The sequence below is a fragment of the Lissotriton vulgaris genome, chromosome 7, assembly GCF_964263255.1.
Source record: "Lissotriton vulgaris chromosome 7, aLisVul1.2, whole genome shotgun sequence".
Taxonomy (NCBI): domain Eukaryota; kingdom Metazoa; phylum Chordata; class Amphibia; order Caudata; family Salamandridae; genus Lissotriton; species Lissotriton vulgaris.
The window spans coordinates 601,886,620-601,906,915 of NC_141695.1; the positions used below are offsets into that span (position 1 = coordinate 601,886,620).

Consider the following 20,296-nt stretch of genomic DNA (forward strand, 5'->3'; position numbering starts at 1 on the left):
AAGCATCGTGAACATTCAATGCTATTCGTAGTACAGTACTGATGGGATTCAGAGTTTACAGGATCAAAGAAACCAAGAGATGATGGCATAGTAATGCCACTGGAGCAGTACTACAAAGCACTTGACAGTGGATTTTTTTGTCATATATATGTACACAATTAGAATGTTTGTGTTCACAGTTGTTTTTGAAAACGTGTATTCTGATACAATGCACATTTGCCGTTGTCAGTCACATGAGTTTTATGCACTATATTTCCTATTTGTACACCATAGTCTTTTGTTCAAAAGGCATTTTCATAAGAAGTTAGCAGTTTTCAGATCCTAGTGTGCATTGTTCTGGTAGTTTGCCTCAATGCCTCCGTTTTTTCCAGATCATGTTGGCTAGATCCTAATACTGTTTGAGGATTTTTTTTCTTATTTCTTGGTGTGTGATTCCTTACAATTACAGATTTGTGACTTCATTTAACATTTGTAATGTCCCATCACAAGTTATACATCTAAGTTAGTGAAGAGTATCTTCACCATTTGAAGTGTGCCCTTCCTGTAGAAACAAGCGCCTACACTAGAAACCTCAATATATCCTGACCGCAAAAGTAAAAGAATTGATGCAACTAGCCACAAGTTGTATGGTTCTGATGTGATCCACTTTAAAATGGTCATTGAAAACCTTACTGAGAAGGGTTGATAAACTGCTTTCGAACATTATACTCTTTTGCAGAGAACTTACTGTGGGAATGCAGACAAGACTTTTTAGAAATCATTCTAGAAGGAAAGCTAGTGCCAAACAAAGTCATCAATGCAACTGTTGATTCTGCAGATTGAGTTGCCTCTCAGTATTGCCATAGTATCTTGCTTAAACAATCATTCTGGTTGAGACTTATATCTCTTAAACCAGACTCTAAAGGCAGTGGGCCTGTAAGAATGTAAAAGATACTACAGATCCGAATACTGACGTCATGAATTCAGATACCAGCAATGTCTGATGGTTCAATCCTCTCAGTAGACCTACAGGCAAACAATCAGAGACAGTCTCTGCAATTCGAAATACCTTATCAAAGACATCCCATAGAGTAAGAGTCTACCAAATTCAACAGCAGCAAAGTTCCTCATCACCCCCAAGTCAAGAATCCAGTCTAAATAATAAGGTCTTCACTTCTTCTCCTTTACTCACCACTACAGTGGGAGCTATTGTATAAAAAACACCTAACAGAGTGAATCCAAATAACATTGGCCAGGTAGGTTCTACAAATTATCAATCACGAATATGCTATCCAATTCAAACCTCCTCCGACAGTTCCACCAAAAGGTGCACCAAAACATCAGCTGCAGACATTAAGAAAGGAGATTTTCTCTCTCCAATAAAAACAAGCAATACAAACTGTTCCTGTATAACAAAGAGGTTCCCAAAAAAGAATACTGTCCAATTCTAGACCAAAGACAATCCAACTAATTTCTAAAGAGACCAGAATTCAGGATGCCAGCTTGACATCAAATGTACCTACAATTGATACATTGAGATTTATGTGTTCAGTTGATCTAAAAGATGCCTTTTTTCAGGTAATCATTTTGGAAAAACACAGAAAATTCCTGATATTTACTGTAGGAAAAGCACACTACCAGTACATTGTTATTGGTTCGAGCTGAAATCTGCACCAAAAAAGTTCTCTTAATGCATGGCAGTAGGATCAGAGTTCCTAAGAGAAAGGTTGATTTACTTTTACCTATATCTCGCCGATTGGCTCATACAAACGAATTCACCATCTTGGGTTACAGGTCACCCATAAAAAGTTGAGAGCAACAGCAGTTCAGACTCTCCGTTAACTAAAAGCAACACAAAAAGATGAGTTATCCCCTTTGGGGGTTTCATCCATGCAAGGAGGAATAGCCTCATGCATTTTTCTAGTTCCAAATGCACATCTCTACATTAAACTTTTTCAACAATGCAAAGAATATCAGTGGGACCACCACAAGGACAGGTGGTAAGACAAGCTGAGCCTTATTGTTCAAGCCAAAGAGTTGCTCAAGTAGTGATGTTGTAAAAAGAATCTTTTAAAAGGGCTTCCTTTCAACCAGAACCTTCCTTCTCAGACAACAGTGACGGATGCGTCTTTGACAGGTTGGGGAGCCCATCTACAAGGCTTATCAGTACAGGGATTATGGTTGAAGAGAAAGCAGCTCTATCATATAAATGTGCTAGAAGTCAAAGCTTTGCACCTAGCATTGAAAGCTTTTTATCTATCCATAAATACAAACAGATCATTGATTCAAACACACAACACAACCACTATGTATTATTTTAACAAACCAGGCAGGTCCAGATGTCTAGATCTGGAAGCTCAAGCAATATGGTATTGGCTTCCTGCCAGACCATTGCCCTTTCAAGCAGTATATCTCTGGGTCTCCAGGATTGGCAAACAGATCTGCAGAGCAGATATTAAAACGAAACTCCCATGGGGGAGCTTCTTGACTAAATCACTCAAGATATTTTCTAAAAGGGGTGTGGCTAAGGCACCATGGCAGGCTGAACCTTAAAGAGTGAGCTACTACTGAAGAAGAGTGCACCCGACCAAAATCAAGGCTCCAGACTCGGCCTTGGATGGAGTAAGGTAAGGAGATATCTGGGACTCAGAACCACCCGTCGGGAAGGCTGCTGCCATAAGCGAGCAGCAACTCTACAACAGACAATGGGCCCCATATTGAAGTCTCCCTCTCAAGACAATGGTATTTGGAGGCTCTTCAGACCGCTTTGTGAGGCAGCAGGACAGAAAAGGGACAAAGCAGAGACTACTTCAGGGTACAAGGTGATCCCACAGGCAAGTGTGCATGTTACAGGGAGGAACCTGACTGGTGGGAGATTTTGTGCCTTTCTCCTTTCCTCCCTAGACCCTTTGGTGTTGCATCACTTCATAATATTAGAACACAGAAGCTCTGCTCTGAAGGCATATACACCCCTCGGGAGGGGAAAGATCCACATCACCCACACTGGAGGGTAGAATGGTCCTCCACAAAGTCCCCAAACAACAATCGAACAAAATGAACAAATATGCTGTGAGGCAGGGGTCCGGTAATAGGGGTGGCGTAAACTCCGCGGAGTCGCTGACCCTCCACGCCTGCACCCCAACCGCTCCGAGCAGACAGGAATCAAGCGACAGCGAGTCCACAATGGGCGAGCTGCTACTGACCATCAAAGAAATTCATCAGTGTTAGAGAATACAATTTACACATTGGCGGTTGATACGACCTTCATTTACCCTGATGTTGGTAAAATCGGAGAACAGATGCACACTACAGAGGTCCCCCTGCTGGAACATACAGAAGCTATTAAGACCCTTCAAGTAGAGGTCTGCCATCTTACAGAATCAATCACTCAATCATAGCATTTGTAGAGCACACTACTTACCCGTGAGGGTCTCAAGGCGCTGGGGGTGGGGGTGCTGGTACTGCTTGAAGAGCCAGGTCTTGATGAGTCTTCTGAAGTCAGCAGGTCCTGGGTCTGCCGTAGGTGGGTGGGGAGGGTGTTCCAGGTCTTGGCGGCGAGGTGGGAGAAAGATCTGCCGCCGGAGGTTGGTCTTGGGATGCGGGGGACTGCGGCTAAGGCGATGCCGGCGGAGCGGAGCTGGCTGGTGGATGTGTAGAAGCTGAGTCGGCTGTTGAGGTACACTGGTCCGGTGTTGTGGAGTGCTTTGTGTGCGTGGGTGAAGAGCTTGAAGGTTATCCTTTTGTTGACGGGGAGCCAGTGCAGGTCTCTCAGGTGGGGTGTGACGTGCCTGCGTGGGGGATGTCCAGGATCAGGCGTCCGGAGGGCGTTCTGGATGCATTGCAGCCGTCTCAGGAGTTTGGCCGAGGCTCCTGCGTAGAGTGCATTTCCGTAGTCCAACCTGCTGCTGACGAGGGCCTAGGTGACGGTTCGTCTCGTCGCAGTGGGGATCCACTTGCAGATCCTGCAGAGCATCTGGAGGGTGTTGAAGCTGGAGGAGGAGACAGCGTTGACCTGCTTAGTCATGGAGGGGGTGCTTCAACCGGCTGTTCCTCATCCTTTCGGCGACGGCCTTCATTCCTTCGTGTAGGTTGGTTTTGGCGGTGTGGAGGTCTTTGGTGAGCGAGAGGATCAGCTGGGTGTCATCGACGTAGGAGATAATGTTGAGGCCGTGCTGTCGGGCGACGAGGGTGAGAAGAGCCATGTAGATGTTGAACAGCGTTGGGCTGAGGGATGAGCCCTGGGGTACGCCGCAAACGATTTCGGTGGCCTCGGAGCAGAAATGGAGAGGTGGACGCTCTGTGTTCTGCCGGAGAGGAAGGAGGTGGTCCAGTCCAGGGCCTTCACTTGGATCCTGGCGTCGGGGAGGCATGTTCGCAGTGTGCGGTGGCAGACCGTGTCGAAGGTGGCTGACCGGTCCAGGAGGATGAGGGCCGCTGTTTCTCTGTTATCCAGCAGGGTCCTGATGTCATCGGTGGTGGTGATGAGGGCGGTTTCGGTGCTGTGGTTGCTGCGATACCCAGACTGGGACGGGTCCAGGATGCTGTTCTCCTCGAGGTAGCAGATCAGTTGTTTGTTGGCGGTTTTCTCGATGACCTTCGCTGGGAACAGGAGCAGGGAGATGGGTCGGAAGTTCTTGAGGTCCTTGGGGTCCGCCTTGGGGCTCTTGAGTAAGGGGTTGATCTTGGCGTGCTTCCAGCTTTCCGGGAAGGTTGCTGTCTCAAAGGAGATGTTGATTACTTTCTGAGATGGGGTGCGATGGTTGTGACAGCTTTGTTGAGGATGTGGTGATCCGGAGTGGATGGTGTTCATGTCTTGCAGGTTTCGTCGTCGCTGATGTTGGTCCAGGAGAGCAGGCGTTTGGTGCGGGTGGTGGTCGAGGGGGTGGAGGTCTCAGTGGTTGTCGGGTTGGTCGTGGCGTTGGAGCTGTCATGGATGTCGGCGATCTTGCAGTGGAAGAAGGTGGCCAATGAGTCTAACAGGTCTTGCAAGGGTGAGATGTTGTTGGTGTTGGAGCTGGGGTTGGAGAGTTCCTTCACGATGTTGAAGAGCTCTTTGCTGTTGTGTGCGTTGTTGTCTAGACGGTCTTTGAATGAGGCCCTTTTGGCGGCTCTAATGAGGTGATGGTATCTGCAGGTGGCGTTCTTGTGGGCTGCGCAGCTGTCCGGTGTTTGTTCGCGGAGCCAGTACTTCTCCAGTTTTCGGCATGTCCGTTTGGAGGTCTTGAGGTCTTCGGTGATCCAGCTGGCTTTCTTGCTGGTGTTACTGTAGGAGGGTTTCTTGATAGGAGCAAGGTTTTTGGCGCAGTCGGGAATCCATTGCCTGAGGTTGCGGTGTTGGTGGGGTCGGCAGGTGGGCTCTGGGCGAGGGTGGTGGTTAGCTGGTCATCGGTGACTTTGCTCCAGCTGCGGTGAGGCATCTACTGGGTGCGGTGGTGCGTGGTGGGCTTACTGAAGGTGAAGTGGATGCAGCGATGGTCGGTCCAGTGGAGTTCGTTGGTGTGGCTGAAGGAGACGTGGGGGCTTGCAGAGAACATGGGGTTGAGCGGGTGCCCGGCGGCGTGGGTGGGTGTTGTGATGAGTTGAGTCCTAGGTTGGCAAGGTTGTCAGTCAGGGTGGTGGAGTTGGTATCATTGTTGTTCTCAAGGTGGAAGTTCAGGTCCCCGAGGAGGATGTAGTCCGTGGAGGCGAGGGTTCCTCTGAGGGTGGTGTTGGGGTCGGTGTGGATCTGGAAGTGCAGGTGTTTGGCGGTGCTGAGGATGTCGTTGGTGTTGGTCGAGACTCTGAGTGTGTACCTGTGGATGATGGCGATTCCTACTCCGTTGGAGCGGTCCCTACGGGTGATCTTGTAGCCTTCCGGGATGACTATGACGATGTACGGGTGCTGAGGCGGGGTTCAGCCAGGTCTCCTTCAGGAAGGCGACGTCTGGGGAGGTCGAGTCGGGTAGGTTCCAGAGTTCAACGGCCTGTTTGCGGGCAGAGCGGGTGTTGAGGAGGATGTATCTGAGGTGGTTAGGTTCATTCCTGGGCGGTGGTTTGGCGGGGCGAATGCTGGCGAGGCTGTAGGTCCAGCAGGTGAAAGGTCCTTGGGTGCGCTTTGGGGTGGCCCTGAATCAGGTGTGTTCTCGTCCGGGATTGAGTTCGTGGAGGGTGCCGGCATCGTAGCGGAGTCCGGTGCCGTGGCGTTCGCCAGGGGTTCTGGCGCTGGGCGAGGTCCTGGCGCAGACAGGCTTGCCCCTTGCGCGACCACTGCGCGGCTGTGGGTCTCCCAGAGAAGATGGAGGGCCAACCAGTCAAGTGGTAAGTTGAGAACTTTGTGCATACTACCATTAAACTGGAGGGATTCTCACCGCACTTTACAGTTGAGTGTGCGTGCCGGGGACACCGCCAAACCGGTGCCCAGTCAAAACCACTCATAGCCCAAATTCTCAAATCTTAAAAGCAGCTTGCCAGCGTAGCCCTCTACATTTTGAAAACCATACAATAATGGTCTTCCCAGACTACACACATGAGGTCCAGGCGAGGTGGAGATCCTTCGATAAAGTAAAAGCGAAGCTGCATCAGTGTGGGGCACAATACATGATGAACTTCCCAGCGAAACGGAAAGTAGTCTAGAAGGGAAAATCCTTGTTCTTTGAGTGTACAGACAAGGCCTGGGAGTAGCAAGAGGGAAGGAGAGTGGAGGACAGGAGGGGTAGGATGACGCCCTCACCAGGGAAGAAAAGAGATTCTTAGTGACTGGTCCGGGAGAATAGAGAGGCCAATATCAACAAGAGGAACGAGCTGGAGGCAAAAAGACTTTGATGACATGGCAAGCGGCGGAATGCTTGCAGGCCCAAACGGGGCCAGCAACAATATAGCAGAGGCAGGGACTGCATGACCACGCATCCATTTATTAGACCAGGCTATCCTGTGCTATGACATCAGAGGGAGAGCCTATAAGATTGGAGTTCACTTACAGGTTTGGTGAGGAGAAAGGGCCGACAAACCCCTCACTTTTTTGGGGTGCCGGTAGTTTTTGACCCGTTGCAAGAGGATGTGGGATGTGGGGTGTGAGGAGTTTATATGTGGATGGTGGGTTGACTGACACAGCAGAACACGCATAACAACAGCATAGACCGTACACAAATCATACAAACAAAAAATGCAGGCAAAGATACAAGTAACAAGGGGGAGCTCAACTTCCTGACTTGGAATGTTAACAATCTGGGGAGCAAGGTGAAGAGAGGGATAGTGGCACAATTCCTGAATAGCAAAACCCAAATGTTATCCTACGGCAAGAGAGACATTTCCTCGGGGACAAGTGTCACTTCTAGGGGAGAGAGGTAATAACAAGATCCTGGTTCATTCCGGGTTTACATTTGGGTCACGTGAGGTTGATATCCTGGTCCATAAGTCGGTCCCACTAGATGTCACTAGAAACTGGTCCAACTGCGGTGGATGCGATGCACCACTGAGTGGAATATGGAATGAAGAACCAATCACAGTGGCCTCCTGGTATATACCCTGGGTCTGCAATCAAAGCTGCTAGGGGTGATGTGGGACTGTTTGACCGAAGTAATGGAAATGCTCACCTCATCCTGAAGAAAAAAAATGTTTATATATATTTTCTAAGAAACAGGCTTTCCACAAAGTGATATTTTGTTACAAAACTAAACACAAAATGTCCAAACATCATGTCAAGAGTATGGGAGCCATATTCACTGGGCAATACTATTTTAATGAAACAGTCGAAAAAATGTCTGTATGGTTTTCCACCTGCTTCCAAAACTACTCGCATAGCTAAGGCACTCAAACTGTAAAATAATTTTCATAGCTCAGGAATGGCCAAGGCGATGGGGGTTCTCAAAACTCTCCCAACAGTCATTAGTACCACTCAAGGAACTGCCATGTAGACCTCATCTTCTATGGAAGATGCAAAGTAGAATACCTCACCCCTTCATACAATCATTGAATTTCGCTTCACGACACCCGAGGTCATACAGTAAATGCACCTACATTTATCACAAGAAGGTATGGTTATACTTAAAGAAGCCAAACGTCCAAATGTCTTTTCCAAAAAGGTCATAAATTGCAGTTGGAAAAGATTTGTCTCGTGGTATTTGAAAGCCAAATACAATCTAATTCATTGCACAGAATCTGTAATCTTGCTTTTCTTGGCGAACTCAAACCTACAGTATCCCTCCTTTAAACTTCACCTGGCTGCAGTTACTACATACAGAAAGGGGCCAAATTAATAGTCCTTTTCCCCATCCCTGAGAGTAAAGACTTTTTGGAAGGTTTGGAGAAACGTTTTCACCGAGCTGGAAACCTTCTTTCCCATGGGAACTGAATCTATTGAAAGAATCCATAAGGCCACATGTCAGCATATAACATGAAAAGGGGCTTTTTGATAGGGATTACAACCGCAAAAAGGGTCTGTGACCTTCGAGCTTTACATTGAATTGAGCCTTATACAATCTTCCATATTACATCTTACATAATACATAATAAAGTTATCTTAAGAACAAGTCCAAATGTCCTACCCAAGGTAGTTTTGGATTTTCATATCATCCAGGCTATTTCCTGTTGTACTTTTTCCCTTAATCGTACCACTCATGTAGAGAGGTCACTCCAATCTTTGAATGTTAGAAGAGTCCTATAATTCTATTTAGCTAGGAATAGGATAAAGGACATGAGAAACACTAATCAACTGTTCATTAATTATAGATCCCCTCCATACTGGGATGGGTTCTACAAAACAAACCATTACTAGATGGATAGTTTCATGTATTATGTGTTGTTATCAACAAGCCAACAAATCCTTTACAGAGCTCATGTCACGAGAGGGAAGGCAGCAACTGCTCCTTGGTTAAAGAATGTCTCCTCACAAGATATGGGTAAAGCAACCAAATGGAAATCAATCCATGTGGTCACTAAACTTTGTTGTGATGCAGATTTGTTGTAGGTACTAGAGCGGACATTATAGTTGGGCAAGCAGTTTTTAAAAACCTATTTGCTTAACATAGTGTCTAGCACAATGCATGCTGGAAACACAAAGCTGCTGACGTCTTAAAGGGGCAGTATGCCTTTTTAACCACATGCATTCTTAACCTTGCAGTCCTCCTTTACTTTCATTTTTCTCCTGAAATGGGGAAGTTTAAGACTCTCTGGTTTTTGAGGGGTACATTATTGTGCTAGATGCTTCAGTGTAGGTCTTTCAAAATAATAATCGCAGAGAAAACAACAAATGTTACCTACATTTTAACCCCTTGCATGCTGCCGCGATTCTGCGCCTGTGCGGCAAAATCGCGAGTGGGCGGGTTTATGACGGCCCCCAGCCGTCATCAGCACACGAGCGCCGTAGTGCATGACGGATGGGGGCCGTCAGCATGCAAGGGGTTAAAAAATGGAGGTAACATATTTATTGCTCTTTTTTCAAATTATATCCACCAACACTGAACTATGTTACATAAGTATTCTGAGAGATGAGTATTCTGGTGCAAATTATTCTACATTTATGACTTCAGTGAGGATTCCTACGATGCAGAACCAGTATTACAGTTAAGTGAAAGAAAATTGCAGGTCCGAACAGCCTTCTTTAATCCTCAGAAGCACACACCAGATGGCAATCTGCACACACAATATGACTATGAGATGCAATCAGACAGGGTGTTAACAACTGTTATGTTATGTTATGTTATATTTATTTTTGTATAGCGCGCGGCTACTCAAAAAGAGTGTCCCGGCGCTTTAAATAAAGAGACCTACAGCAAAATAACACAACACAGTAATAAAAACAAGGTGGAAAGCAGAAAAAGAACAGAGCGAACAGGAAACAGCCTAGAGGGCAAACAGCCAAGTTTTGAGGCCTTTCCTGAATGCAAGTAAACTGGTGGCTCCCCGGAGTGTCAGCGGCAAGGTGTTCCACAGCTGTGGCGCCAGCAGTCCAAAGGAGCGGCCTCCAATGAGAGCTCTCTTCACACGCGGCACAGCCGCCAGAAACAGAGATTCTGACCTGAGAGAGCGAGCCGGATGGTAAAAGGCAAGTCTCCTTTGGAGGTACTTAGCTCCCACCGCGTGCAGAGCTTTGTAGGCCAAAGTTAATGCCTTGAAAGCAATCAGTTTACGGATGGGCAGCCAGTGTAAGGTCTGCAACAGGCCGGCAGCACTGGCTCGCCTGTTAAGGCCATATATGGCCCTCGCGGCCGCGTTCTGCACAACTTGGAGCCGCTGCAACAGGTACTCTGGCAGGCCTAGGTAAAGGACGTTGGAATAATCCAGCCTAGAGCCGATCAGAGCCTGTACAGTCAGCTTCCTGTGATTCTCAGACAGAAGAGACAGAAACCTCCGCAGCATCTTGAGGAGGCCGAAACATGTGCCCGTCACACCAAGGATCTGGGATCTCAACGTCAGACCCTTGTCCATCTTGACCCCCAGGTTCTTAGCAACTTGGGATGAGCAGGATGGAGGGAACATGTTAATGGGCCACCAAGCTTGCCAGTCTGGCTCCGTAACGCACCCGAAGAAGAGTACCTCGGACTTATCGGAATTGCACTTAAGGCTATTCAGCTGGAACCATTTAAAAACAGCCCCAAGGCAATACCGGATACTCTCTCCATCAAAGTCTCCTCCTTTCTTACAAGAAAAGAGGAGCTGGGTGTCGTCGGCGTAGGATGCGATCTGGGCCCCGAACGACTCCGCCAACGCCGCCAAAGGGGTCATGAAGATGTTAAAAAGGATCGGGCTCAGTATAGAGCCCTGCGGGACCCCGACTCCCAATGGCAGCATCACGGCGGAGTCTGGGGAGGCCCAGACTGTTTGCCGGCGGCCAGCTAGGAAGGATGAAAACCAGCTGAGCACCGTCCCCCGTAGGCCAATCTCATAGAGTCTTGCGAGAAGGCCGTCATGGGGGACGGTGTTGAAAGCCGCCGACAAATCCAACATCACCAGCATGGCTTTGCCCCCAGTGTCCAGAACCCCTTTAATGGTTTCTGAGACCTCTAGGAGCGCGGTCTCTGTACTGAGATTTGGGCGGAAGCCGGATTGGGTGGCATGCAGAATCTCGTGTGTTTCCAGAAAGTTGGAGAGCACCGTGTGTACGTGCTTCTCCAAGATTTTCGTGAGAGCAGGCAACAGGGAGATAGGCCTGTAATTGACCGGAGCCTTAGGGTCGAGACCAGGCTTCTTCAGCAAAGGGATGACCATTGCCTGCTTCCAGGCCTGCGGAACCACTCCCTGGTTCAACGAGAGATTCAGGAGTGGATTCGCCAGCGGATTTATCACTTCCGCCATTTTTGCCAAAAATTTGGCAGGGCAGGGGTCCAAAGGCGACCCAGATTTAAGATTGCCCATAAGCGCTAAGGAAGCAGGGGCTGAGATAGGTGGAAAAACGGCCAGCATCGGACCTAGCGGGGCCGGAAGGTACAGATCATCCTCAGGATTGATCAGCCCCACGGGCGCCACCAGTGGAAAAGAGTCCTGGATAAGTTTGATCTTGCTGGTGAAAAAGTTTGCAAGATCGGAAGCCCAGGACTTGGAGGGCATACCTTGGGATGAATTGGAGCGCGGAGCCATAAATTCTCTCACTATGGTAAAAATCTCCTTACAGGAGTTGGAGGCGGCTTCTATCCTCCCTGCAAGGTAGGCTTTTTTTCCTAGGCGAATGTCCCGGTGATAGGCCTTAACCGCCATCTTGTAGGTCAGCCTTGCCACAGAGTCGTATTGTGATCGCCAGGCTCTTTCGGCTGCCTTACACTGCTGCCGAGCGACTGACAGTGCCGCAGTGAACCAGGGAGCCGAAACCCGTTTCGATGTTAAGCGGGGGGCCAACACCGGGGCAAGATCGTTCAGCCTATCTAATAGCCATGCTTGCAAAGACTCCAAGTCCTTCTCCAAGTCGCCTGAAAGGGGGCAAGGGTGATCCAGGGCGGCCTGAGCCAGCATCGCAGGGGTCACTCGATGATATGCTCTGGGGACTCGTCCCTGATGCTGGGACACGGGATTAGGCGGTTTTGCTGTGCCTCTAACCAGAAATTTGGCTAGCCTATGGTCTGACCATAGCACCGGGATAATCTCCTTCACCTCCAGAGGAGAAGTCGAGAAGACCTGGTCAAGAGTATGTCCCTTGTCGTGCGTTGGCCCCCGAAGGTGGGGGATCAGGCCCAGAGGGGCCGTAGCCTTCAAGAGTTTGATGGTGTCCGGGTCCGACGGATCATCCATGCGGAAGTTGAAATCCCCAGCTACAATACAATGTTCTGCTTTCAGAGCCAGTCCCAATAAAACCGAATCGAAGTCTTCAAAAAAGGTTCCAGGTGGACCAGGTGGTCTATATACTAATAATCCTTTAAAGGATTGGTGAGGTGCCAGAGTGATGGAAAAGGCAAGGGACTCAGAGCCGCGAATATCATCCACTGGCAGAATAGCACATGGCGCGCATTTCTTCACCACCAGTGCCACTCCACCGCCCCTTCCCTTGTAGTCCGGCGGAATAGCCATGGCAACATCAGGATTTGAGAATTCCCCCAGCCACGTCTCAGTCAGCATAAGACAAAGTGGCTTTTCCATATCGAGGAGGTCATAAATGTCTTTTGCGTGTCTGCACGCAGACCTGGTGTTTAACAGCCTGCAGAGATACCCAACACTATCGATCTCTTTGTTGGGGAGCAAAGACAGAGCGCGGTTGGGGCGCCAGCCACAGCCAGGGCAGCATGACTTACCCCTGTAGCGTCCGGGAAAGACCGTGCAGCAGCTACCCGCTAGATTTCGTAGTTTGCTTCAAATCACCAAAGTTATGTGTGTTAAGATATATTCTGCTTTCAACAGCACATAAAGACGGAAAAGGTACACTACTTATACGTATGCTGGGATGTAGGCATACCAATATCTAAAATCAGGATTGAAATTGCCGATTGTGAAGTATCGATGATTTTGTGGTCTCCATAGCCATTACCATTTCTTCTCTATGTTGAGTGGCCCTGAAGGAGCAAAACCTGGCGGGTGTTGTGGAGGTAGGGGTAAATAAGGGAGTAATTGGTCCGGATGACCAACTAGAGCTGCTGCAATTGTAATATTCAAGTGAAGGCATGAAACCATTTCGGTGAATGTAAATGTAAATGTAAATGTATAGGCATTTATATAGCGCACTACTTACCCGTAGGGTCCCAAGGCGCTTTGACCGCTGCGAAACCCTTCCTGGCTTCCCTGAGAGATGGTCCCTTAATGGGTATCTCCAGGGTGAGACCAGGCATCCCCGGCGGTCTGGTGGGGCCGTTAGTGAAGATGAGGCAAGCTAATGCCCAGAGTTGCCGAGTGTGATCGCTGATCAGAGTGGGCACCGAGGCGAGAGAATTATCGAGTCCGCTGACCCTGGTCCAGAAACCTGCCGCGAAGGGAATCGAACCCTGGTCCCGGGCCGTCTTCTGCTCTCGGGTCTGCCGCCTCTAACCAGTGAGCGCGGTATAAATAATTTTAACATACCGTATTTTCCGGCGTATAAGACGACTTTTTAACCCCTTAAAATTTTCTGGAAAGTCGGGGGTCGTCTTATACGCCGGGTACAAAATTTTATGGTATGTTTCCATGCGCTTTTCCATAGCGAGGACTTCACTCGAAGGTGTCAGACCGCTTCACAATACGAAATAACAAGAAACAACACACCTTATGTTAAAAAATACAGCCACCGACCCTGGCAACGTCCAGAAATACAGCCACCGACCCTGGCAACGTCCACACCCAGGCCCCGCGCCATGAATTGTGCAAGTATCGAAAGCGAGCGTTTTTTTGTCATAGCGAGGACTTCACTCGAAGGTGTCAGACCGCTTCACAATAGGAAATAACAAGAAACAACACACCTTATGTCAAAAAATACAGCCACCGACCCTGGCAACGTCCACACCCAGGCCCCGCGCCATGAAGTATCGAAAGCGAGCGTTTTTTTCATAGCAAGGACTTCACTCGAAGGTGTCAAACCGCTTCACAAGCGAGCAAATGGCGCCATGAGTCTTACCTCGACTGCCGCTGCCGCTGTACACGCGCCTCCAACCGCTTGCACATCCCCAGGCAGACGAGGCAGCAGGACGTCCGAAACACGGTACATGGTAATGGGCAGCCAGCGCCGAAGATGGCAGCGCCCAGTGTGTTGACACGTTTGGCACGTTTGGCACGTTTTGGCACGCGCACCTCTCCCCTTGGCATGGGCGTGGCATAGAAAGGGGACTGTAGAATGTTCCCGAATGTTACCGAAGGCAGTAGAGCACTTGCCGTGATTGGCTGGTTGTTGCGAAGAGGAAAGGCAGTCTCGTGACCAGATAGCGTATTTGCCGTACCGTACGTGTGGTGTTGAAGACAGTCTCTGCACCTGTTCATACTGTACAGCACCAGTACATCAAGTGCAAATGGCTGACAGTCAAGAACCCGGCAAGGCTCCAGCACCACATTCCGTGCAAATGGCAGACAGCGAAGAACCCGGCAAGGCTCCTGCAGCGCATCCAGTGCAAATGGCTGGCAGTCAAGAACTCAGCAAGGCTCCAGCAGTGGCAAGAAGAAGGAAATATGAAGCCAGTTACAAACTTAAAGTTGTGGCTTTTGCCACGGAACATAATAACTGTGCTGCTGCTAGACAATATGGAGTGACAGAAAAGATGGTTCGGGCCTGGAGAGCAAATGAGCAAGCATTGCGGAGTATGCCAAGGGGCAAGTGTTCACTAAGAAGAGGCACCCCACATTGGCCAGAACTGGAAAAGCATGTAGCAGACATGGTGGCCGAGCATCGGCAAAGCGGGTATGTCGTGACCCGAAATAAAATCCGATTGGTTGCACTTCAGTGGGCCAAATCTAATCCAGATCTCAGCCACAGATTTAAGGCCACTGTATCCTGGTGTACCAGATTCTTGGGAAGGCATAATCTGGTATTGCGGCAAAAGACAAAAATTGCCCAGAAATTACCTGCGGATCTTGATGCCATAATGCATAGCTTCCATCGCTACGTTATTAGGCTGCGCAATGAACATGTCTATGCGCTAAGTAGCATCGGAAACATGGATGAAACTCCAATGAATTTTGATAATATTGCCAACAAAACTGTCCATCAAAAAGGCGAAAAGACAATTTTAATAAAAACAACAGGACATGAGAAGTCCAGTTTCACAGTGGTACTTGCATGCACAGCTGATGGTGGCAAACTGAGACCAATGGTTATTTTTAAAAGAAAAACAATGCCGAAACTCAAGTTTCCTGTTGGTTGTTTTGTGCATGTGAATGAGAAAGGATGGATGGATGAAGAAGGGGTAAAGCTATGGCTTGATAACGTATAGAGCAGGCGACCAGGTGGACTTCTACAAAGGCGTAGTCTACTGGTGTGGGATATGTTCAGGGCTCATTTAACTCCCAGCACCAAGCAAAGGCTGGCAAGACTAAAAACGGATGCTGCAGTTATACCTGGAGGACTGACATCGTTGGTGCAGCCACTGGATGTGTGCCTAAACAAGCCATTTAAAGATCGCATCCGAGAACAGTGGAATGAGTGGATGGTTAGCGGTGAAAAAACATTCACAAAAGGAGGAAACATGCGTGCTCCACAGTTGGATGTTTTGTGCACCTTTGTTATAAAGGCCTGGAACGACATCGATGCAGAGACTGTAATAAAGTCTTTCAAGAAGTGTGGCATATCAAATTCATTAGATGGTATGGAGGACGACTATCTGTGGGAAGGTGAAGAGGATGCCGAAGAAGAGACCACATCATCTGATACGGAATTGGTACAAGATCCATACGATGACTGCCTTACAGATGTACCACAAGATCTCATTGACTTACTTATGAGATCAGATGACGAAGAGGAGGATTTTGAAGGCTTTTAAAGGGAACGTTGTAAATCCTGTAGAAATCGCTTGGATTTATGGGAAGTTATGGAACGTTTAATCCACTTGCACTGTTTCATGCACTACGTAATTTATGTTTGCCGTACCGTACCGGTATATTCAGAAGTGACAGTTTTTGATATGGTTTTAAATAAAAAATATTCCGAGTAAAGCAAGATTGTTTATACAACCAATTTGTTTGCGTTCAGTCTTTGAGTTTGTAAAATAAACGCTTATAGGTACCCACTGCCCACTGATAAAGCCTTACTGCTCACCCACAGGGAGGAGGACTAGACTAATACGGTAAGTTCAAAATACCGGTACATTCTCGGAATGGCTATGCTGCGCTGGAAGTGGGGGGTCGTCTTATACGGCGAGTATAGCACAAAACCTAAAATTTTTCTGGCAAAGTAGGGGGTCGTCTTCTACGCCGGGTCGTCTTATACGCCGGAAAATACGGTAACATAACAGGCATCTTCTTTGAATGCAAGAAATCATAGTATGTATTTCACTGAAACAATTCCCTATAATGTTGGTTCTCTTCCATTTGGCACATCTAATTTTTTTTGTTCACCTTCTCTAACAAGTGTGCATCTTCTTGGCTCTACCCATATACAGCCGTGGTCCATGCAGGTAACCGCAACGGGGCGGTGGAGCTGTGTGTGTGGGGGGGGGGGTTTCAAGGGACGATGCCAAGGGATAATTATTTATTTATTTAATTTCCCCTCTGCATCATCCCTCGAAAGTGTCCAACCCCATGCAGCCCCACCGTTGTTATATGCACGGACCGCGGCTGCCCATATATATCTCTTCTCCTTCTTCAGGTTTAATCACAATTTTCCATCCCAGTTTATTGCTTTGCCTTTTGCACCTGCTTTGAATAAAATCTTCACATAAGTAAAATAAATATTTCGCTTTTGTGTTATTGACTTTAAGTTCTATTCATATGACCCTTATTTTGGTCAAGTACCATTATCTAAAGTCGCACTTGGTGAAGAAGGCTGTTGACCTGAGTAGACAGGGGTTTTAAATCAGCTGGTGGCTTGGTCTTTCCTACACATAGCATTCTTCTGGTACAAACTTCATGGATTCTTTTGCGTTAGCGATGGCCACTTCATTGGCAATAAGATGCTATTTTAGTTGTAAATATTTTCCACTGGATGTCCAGACTAAAATTTTGGGCAAGACCCGGGATAGATAAGGCTAGCTCGAGGATAAGGTACACCACACTTTGGAAAATGTCAAGCACCCTATGTAGACAACCATATAGTTTTATAGATGTCATCCGGATACAGCAGTACTACCAGGCCTTCAAATATCTTAGTTGTGTATGCACCAATGTTTTGTCAGGCAGCCTCTGTATAGAGTACCTACTAGGGGAAGAGTAGAAGTAAAGCAAAAGACGGCAACTGAAGCTTCATCTACAATTACATTAGACGTTTTTCTTCTTACAACACTCTATGCTGGTGTGGGCAGGTTCATTGATATTTTTTCAGTGTGGAAGAAACTAACATCAGCCTACTGTGAAAAACAGGCATAGCTTTTCAGTGAATATTTTGTCTTTAGATTTCTCTATAAACTTGGCTTCTTTAGACAAAGACAGAACTTGGAGGTCCCCAATATACATGCATCTAGGAGAGCCTTTCTTAGTATCAGACTTCTACAAGAATGTTATGGTCCATAGTTGTATCCCTGATTACTGCTGCAGAAAGGAACTAGCCCAAGAAATTCTCCTGAATTGCTGAAAGACGTCCTGGAACTGGCATTGAGCAGTTTATAGAAGGCTGCTGACTATGACTTTCCCTTTGTTGCGGACGGATGTAAGAGAGTTGTGGTTGTTCTAGCCACACTTAAGATGGCTGGTCAATCCCTCCCCTGCTCATTATCAGTTGGAGAATCTTCTCTGTAGAACGTGACTGGGTTTGAAAAGTAATGATTTGCCATTGTATGAGCTTCATAGCACTTAAGGCCCCACATTTTGGGTCCCATTTCATGCTCCAGATAGACCATAACCCCCTCAAATTGCTGATGGCAAGCAATAGTAGGAACTCTTAAGCAGATATGATGAGCCATTCCATCTTTATCTACTGAAAGTTTGGTAGATACATAGGTCTCTGAAATAGTGCTTCCTTAAATGAAGCACTTACAGATCAGGTAAAAGAAACATGTTTGAAGCCCAGTCTGCCCTGGCCGCGGTGTGACTGTGGCTATCCTTTCAATGCACACACATGCTTCTGACAAAAAGTTGGAGTTGAGCTAGACAGACCTAATGAGGGTTTTTCAACCATCTCATACGTTTTAGACTCATCTTGTATAGAAGAAATAAAATGAATTTAAAATGTCTTTGGTGGCTGAGGAATGGGACATTCAGCATCTTCCGAACCCTCCCAATTCCTGCAAATAGTGTAACCCTCTCTAAAGAGGAAGACAGAAACTCGAACTCTGAGAAAGTATTAACCCCACTGGCATTGCATTAACAATACAGAATCTTCCTAATCTTTAGGTAGTGATTTATCTGCCTACTATCATGGGGCCTGATTCTCAAAGGTAATTCACACTTTTGAGTTAGTGTGCTACTTTCCGGCATTCACAAACTCAATGTAAATCTACTACAAAAGTGTAAGTTGCATGTCTCCACCCCCTGTGTATAACAGTGGGTTTACTTTTGTGTGGGTGGAGAGTGACATCCCTCCCTAAGCCCCTCTTATTCTTCCCTAATTTCCATCCTGTTTTATAGTAAGTCTGCCCCTTTTTCTAGGGACTACCTCCAGGTCCTCCCATATGTACTATTAAAACGTATACATACATGTGTAGAAACTCCTCAGTGTTGCTGGAAGATTCTTCACCCATAAGTATAGGTAATACACTATACTGATTCCAGGGTCCCCATATCAACTACCATTTATGAGGGTGCCCCCTTGCGAGGGACACAGTTTTTTCCCTGAACATGCACCAGTCTAAGTTGTTTTCCCATACTTCCAGCGAGGGTGGCTGCTCAGTGCCCCATAACTGGGCAATATTTCTTTTTGCTAGCATGAAACCCAGTGTAGCTCACTGCGTCTGTGCAGAGTTCAAATCTGTGGGCTACCATATGTTAAGAAGGCACCTCCTTGCCTCTGGCCTTAGAGCAATTCCCAATACTCTGTGTATGATGTCATGTATGCTGCACCAGTATGCTGTAATATATTCACATTCCCAGATAATGTGTAAGAACGTGACAGTCTGACCACACTGCTGTCGGCATAGTCCCGAGGTTGACATTCCCATGTGTACCAGCCGGGGGCCCGTGATGTAAACCCTGTGTAATACCTTAAGTTGAATGAGCCGCAGCCTAGCTCGGATAGCCACCTCCTTTGGGGAGGACTCAGCCGACTGCTAGTCCACATCATCAAGTTCTATACCGTCTTGAACCCATCTGGCCCTCAACTCCGCAAGCGGATCAGCCCTGTGATTGATCAACTTCTTGTATATGAGGGAGATTGTTTTATCGGGGAGGTGGCCATCCACAATTCTGTCCTCAAGAGGCGAAGCCTCTGGGGGGTCCGTGTCCCCAGGCAGTGTCGCCCTGAGTGAATGTCGGATTTGAGCATAGCCGAAGTATTCAGATCCCGTCAAGTTATATTCCGATTGCAGTTCCTCTAATGTTTTGATTTTCCCCTTGCCCCACATATCTCCAACTGTGGAAATCCCTATAAGGTCCCACTTATCAAAGCCCTTCGTCCTCCAAAGATGGCCTAGTTTCTCCGAGTCGAAGAGCGGGGTGGCCCTAGTAATTGTCCCCTTCCAACTCAGGGAGTCCGTTTCATCATGCCAGATCCAAACAGCGTGCTTGGTGGGCCCCGTCAAACCCAATTTTGTCGACCTCGAGTACAGTGCCCTGTAATACCTCCCCCCGGGAAGAAGCCACCTATCCATGGCATAACCTGTATCTGTAACCGAGCCATATGTGCCATGGTTGATAGCCGCCAGCTGAGAAGCCCAGTAGTATCGTTTGACATCCGGGAGAGCAATGCCCCCATCGTAACAAGGAAGCGTGAGTTTAGCCAACGCAATACGCGGTCTACCATCCCACAATAGGCCATGCTGTAGCGCTTCGATCTCGCGGAAATAGCCTGCCGGCACCATATCAAGGGTGATCTGAAGAGCGTAGAGGAAGCGGGCAGCACCATCATCTTAAAGAGGGCTGCCCGCCCCAGCAAAGATAAGGGGAGCCTCTTGCAATGTCACTACGAAGCCTCTGCAAGGGGGGCCGAAGGTTATGGTCATACAGAGCCACTGGATCAAGGGAAACCTAAATCCCCAGATACCGGAACCCCACTGTATTGATTTGTATAGGACAATGCCGAGGTGGGAACTGGGGGGTCACCACTCAGCACAAATACCAAGGATTTACCCCAATTAATGGAAAGTCCTGAATTCCTCCCAAAGGATGCCAAGACATTGCAGACAACCATACAAATCTTACTTTCTCTTGAGATATT

The 20,296-nt window shown here is 47.7% G+C and overlaps 1 protein-coding gene across 1 annotated transcript in view; it reads left to right on the forward strand.

Annotated features, from left to right (window-relative positions):
- FBF1 (Fas binding factor 1) overlaps positions 1-20,296 on the forward strand; it is a 615,519-nt gene that overhangs the window by 464,697 nt on the left and 130,526 nt on the right. The gene's annotated exons all lie outside the window — the stretch shown is intronic.